Raw genomic sequence first — 6000 nt, 5'->3', positions numbered from 1 at the left:
ATTTGTTTTGAGCTAAGTGGTGGCAAACCTGTGAATGGAACCTAAGACTCCTGACACCTAGAGTGAGCTCAAAAGTTTAATATTCCTTTAACAGTACATGAAAGTGCCTGCTGATTCAAATAGCATGTACTGTACATTTCTATCTTACTGCCTAATTTTTTCTCACATTTTACCAAGCTTTTGACTGATATTTAACTGAATGTTTCTTGCTTATTCAAAGTTGCACACTCCACATCATGTACAACCACAAGACTGGGATCCTAATTAGAATAAGTTGTACTCAATATATGTATAATATGTCAAAATATGCTCTACTGTCATGTATATCTAAAAAATACAAATAAAAATAAATTTAAAAAACAGAGTCAAACAAATATTGATAAAGCTGGGAATTAAAGATATATTTGCTAGATGCAAATAGGGAAGTTCTCTCCTCCAATACTATTCCTCATTCCCTACCAAGTCCTCTTTCATTCATTTAACAAGATAAGAAACATCTAATAAAATTCAGTAGTTTCTTTTGGTTTTCCCCTCTGATTGACTCACAAATAATTTATTTGAATATTTAGTCATTGTCAATATATAGAAAGTTGAACATGAACCATCTACTCCGGTCTATCTTCCATAAGCCTGTAACCATAGCAACATATTTTTGGAAGTTTTGTGTACCATTTTTCTCTTACTTTTTGGGTGGTTGGGTGGTACTTAACCTGATAAATGTACACAAAAATATTTCCATTAAAATAATCTTTTATTCAATTAATCTAAATAACTAATACAATAATTCAAAACATAAATTCTTCTTTCCCTGTGCTTTTTTTTCCATTTAGCTTCCTTCAGTATGCTTGCTTACAACTCACACGTCTCTTCATGTAACTTGAATATGAAAATAAGAGGACATACTAAATCTGTAATGGAAACTTTCTCATATTTGTTTGTTAATGGTATTCATTTGTTGAATCTACCAGAGTAACCCAGACATGTCTGGGAAGTATACAAAAGTTGGGCTTGCTTGTTTTATTTCTCTTATCTGTATTTTTAATCACAGAATGAAGGAGTAGTATAATTTGTCATACAATGAAACCATTGATTTAGATTATTAGCCTTTGTATTTTCTTAAACTTTGTACATTTCCCCTGGGTCTTTCAGTGTTTCTAATATGATGTTTGTTACTTTTCACTGTAATATATCAGAAATACTTGAAAAATATCTCCTTTGTGTTTAAAAAAAACCCAAATTACTAAGTTGTTCTAAAATAAATTCAGTGTCATCTCCAGGGATGTCTATCATCTGCATACCCATGCCAGAGACTTAGTTTTCCATTTAAAATATAGATTATGGAACTCTTAAAAATACTTTCCTGACTGAGGAATAAACTAATCTAAGCTAATGATCCTATTTTTAAGAAAGAATCATTGGTTACCTGGTTTTAAAATGTCATGCTTCCCTTTGGGAAAATAGGTGTAACTATTTAAGATATTAAATATTCACTACCAATATTCTTTTTGCTTCTTTAGTCTATTGACAAATTATTATGTTAAGTATAATGGAGAGTTCAAAAATAGCCAAGATACCATCTCTGAGATGCCATCTCCTCAGATTAAGGAGCTTCAGGAATAGTATATGCAGGGAAAACTATCACAGAAATTGTTCTAATGAGTCAGACTCACCACCAGTATCACATTAAAGGCATAAGCAATGGAACTGTAAGAGGAAGAGATTATAAAGGAAGAAGAGATTTATTTTGAATAGGGTAATCATGACAGTGGAATTTTGAACTTGGTCTTAAAGGATCAATTGGGAGCAGAGGATGGGAAGAAATATTCCAGAGAGCAGAAATATCATAAGCAACAGAATGGAAGTGTGAAAAGATATGGTGTGTTTGGGAATCCATAGTAGTTCAGTGTGGCTTTTAGGGCCAGAAATTGAGTCCAGAATGTTATGTTAAAGACAAATGGTGATTAAAGTATTCTAGACTTCATCTTGTAGGCAATGAAAGGAAATGAATTCTGTTAAATAGAGAGTGATAGGATAGAGAGAGGGAATCCTATCAAAGTGTACAGTTTGAAAAGATAAATTTTGACTGATATAAAACATTTGTAGTATGTATAATGATTTCATATCAAAGATACATTTAGTTCCTCAATGAGGAAATAAAAAGGATTACAAAGACTGTTTGAATTAAGATATGAGACATGCACAAAAAGCATATTGTATATAATCAATGGGAAGTAATACTGGAATAAGATTGCAGAGCTGAATTCAAAACTAGTTACCAATGCTCTAATATTACTTTGGAAGGTAATGGTATTTTGGTGAATTCTTTCCAAAGTCTTGATAATATTTCTTATCAATAGTCAAAGTAATCATGGCTAACATATATTGGGTATTAATAACTTGTGAGGCAAAGGCACTGTGTTAAATGCATTCATATTTGTCTGTCTTAATCTTTGAAGCAACCTTGGTGGTATATATATATTATGCACATTATACATATGAGGTAATCGAACGCACAAAAGTTCAAGTAACTTGGTTATAGTTACTTGGTGAGAAGTAACAAAGCCAAACATGGTCTGCATGTCCAGGAATTTCCCTAAACTAGTTTAACCCTATTAAGTATCTGAAGTCAGAGTCCCCCATCATACCACCCACTTCTGGGTCATATTTTATGATGATTTCTCTCCATATACTTTCCTGTTTTATATAAATTTCTAACCCGTTCCTAAGAAAATTAAAAAGGAAAGCTGTAACAGTATCGTAGTGTATGCCATTACCTATTATAGGAGAATAATTTGTTTTATCAATTATATATTGTTATTGAAGCCCAACTTACCTTTCTGGTGAAAGTATTCAGAATTTGCCTAAAGTAAAGTACTAGGAATCTATGTTTTCATATATAAGGAGTAAAATCAAACCTCAAGAAGTGAGTTTTCTACATTGGAACTTTACTTTCAACTGTAGCTTTAAAACTTTGATAATTGTGATGCACAGTCTTAATGAGGAGGGAACCCACCCCCCTTTATCATTTTGGAGATCTTGGAACCCATTTTCAATTTCATTGAATTTTTTTTCTGTTGCTTTCATTAACATCATATGGCCATCAACAGCTGAACCCTACAGCTATGAATGTACTTTCCTAGCAGAAGACCAATTACTGCATTTTACAGTATTGGCAGGACATAACTGAAAAACTCAAGCAGGTAGTTATTGAGAATTTTCACCAATTTCTTTTAAAATCTAAGTATGTGAAGCACTTTCACAAAGGACTTGAAAGAAAAAGTACCCAGAGAGTCAGAGTACCCCAACAGTGATTTACTAGCAAGCTAAAAAATAGAAATTAAGATATAGCAGCCTCTCAGGAAACTTTTCTTTTTCCATATTTCTGGAAAAAAAATCACTTTCACTGAGCAATACTGAGAGCTTGGTTACAATTATCTATCCATAATGCTGTTGTAACGTTGGCTAAAAAAGAAAAAGAAAAAAATTTCTCATCAAGGATATGGTGTGAATTGTGAATCAGTTATAAAAATTCAGAGGAAACCTTTTAGAAAGAGTTACTTGAAATGTGAGGAGGGTACAAACCAAATTAGTGCCACTATTTAATAAGGAGCAAAAAGAATGAAATAAATCAAGAGGATGTTGTTAATGTTACCAACAAATATATTGATTCAGCAAATATGATCTGCTTAGTTGAAAAATATGTGTTCAGCAAAATTGTAGTGGCTGCCCATGGCAATAGAAGGTGTTAGTGAGGGGTTTGACTGCATCAAATATTTCTATCACTGCCTGTTATTGTTTGTGCAATGTCACATTATAAATCCATTCATTTGGGATTCCTTAGTTTCTCTGTATCACAGAAGCTCCTGTTAAATTATAAACACATGCTCATTTCTCTGAGGGAATACTGACAGATGAAGAAAACAAAAAGATGACACTGAGTTAAATTAAAATTTCAGATAAACAATGAACACGTTTTAGTGTAAATATGTCCCATTGTTTATCTAAAGCTCACACTTAACAGGCTGCCCTGTATTTTATCTGTCAAAACTACTAGGGAAGGGAACATCCTAACTGCAGCCAAATGACAGCTCAGCAAAGATTAGCTGGTAACTCAGAGCCAAGATGCCAACTCAGAAGGAAAACTACTCATTTGCAGCATAAAAACACCTAATTTGAGGATTAGTGAAAATGTGCACTAACATGGGGCACTTACATATATGTAAGAAAAAGGCATGGAAAAAATGTGCTGGGGATGTGACCCAAATGCAGATATTTCAGGCAAAATACAAATTATGAGATATAATTCACATATCACACAATTCACCCACTTACTTGACAATTCAATGAATTTTAGTATATTCTCAGAGTTGTAGAACCATCATTACAATCAACTTTAGAAAAATTATCCAACTCCCCAAACAAACAGTGCACATATCAGCAGACATTTTGAATCTCTCTCCAACTCCCAAACCTTAGAACACCATTAAGTGACTTTGTACAGATTTGCCTATTCTGGATATGTCATATAATTGAATCACATAATATGTGATCTTTTGTGTCTGATTTCATTTATTATTTTGAAGGTTGTTCATATTGTAGTATACATCAATACTTTCATTCCTCTTTATGGCTCAATAATAAACAATTATTTAAAAATATGGTATGTGCATACCACAATTTACTTACTCATCCTTTGGTTGTTGTGAATTTGGGCTGCTTCTACATTTTAGTCATTATAATTAATTCTGTTATCCACACTTACTTACAAGTTTTTGTACAGACATACATTTTCCTTCCTCTTGGCAGTGTAATTAAGAATGGCAAAGCGGGATCCAAGATGGTGGACTAGAGGGTGACTGCATCTCCCGTCGCTCCAGAACCCAGGATTTAAGAAGGGGAGGCATTGAGACACTCAGACCAACATAGAGCGGTGGGGTGAATCTCTCCCACCGGATGAAGCTCAGCCTGGGCGGCAGGCCCAGACAGGGGCAGCTTCTTGGAGCAGGGCAGGGCAGTGAGAGTCTTCCGCAAGCAGCCCTGCTCCCTCTGGTGGCAGGCTCGTCCCATAGCCAGCTTCCTGGAGCAGGCCGCCCAGTGAGAGCTTCACCACACAGAGCCAACCCCAAGCCCTGAACCCAGTGGCGGGCCCTGGCCCACAGGCAGCTTCTGGGACAAGGGCAGGGCAGCCAGAGACTTCCCCAAGCAACCCTGCTCCCTCTGGCAGCAGGTGCAATCTACAGCCAGCTCCTCAGAGCAGACCTGCCCAGTAAGAGCTTTTCTGCACAGAACCAGCCCCCAGCCCTGGGCCCGGCCCAGTAGTGGGCTAGGGGAAGCTTTCTTTGGAAGCACTTCATTATCAAGTTCCTCCAAGACTTCAGGCTACTGAAGGCTGGAAGGTGATATACTGGAAATCTACAGGGACACTATAAGCCAAAGAGGAAATCTGCAATACCTCAGAGTCCCACTGATATCTGACCAATATGAGAAAACGAGGGAAGAAAATGTCCCAAACAAACCTAGATACTATATCAATAAAACCCAATGACAGCACAGCAGAAGAAATGTCAGAAAGGGAGTTCAGAATGTACATAATTAAAACAATCAGGGAAGAACGAGGAGATGAAAGAGCAAATGCAGGCATTGAAGGAGGAGATGAAAGAGCAAATGCAGGCAATAATGATCGCACCAATCAACAGTTAAAAGACCAAATACGGGAAGCAAGAGATCATTTCAATAAAGAGAGACACTGAAAAAAAAACAAACAGAAATCCTTGAAATGAAGGAAACAATAAACCAAATTAAAAACTCCATAGAAAGCATAACCAATAGGATAGAACACCTGGAAGACAGAACCTCAGATATTGAAGACAAAATATTTAACCTTGAAAACAAGTTGAGCAAACAGAGAAGAAGGAAAAAATCATGAACAGAATCTACAAGAATTAAGGGAAATCATGAAAAGAACAAATTTAAGAATTATTGGGATTAAGGAAGGCTTAG

This window comes from Sciurus carolinensis, chromosome X (assembly GCF_902686445.1).
Source record: "Sciurus carolinensis chromosome X, mSciCar1.2, whole genome shotgun sequence".
Lineage (NCBI taxonomy): Eukaryota > Metazoa > Chordata > Mammalia > Rodentia > Sciuridae > Sciurus > Sciurus carolinensis.
The sequence above is the reverse complement of the archived record's forward strand: the minus strand, read 5'-3'. Positions refer to the sequence as shown.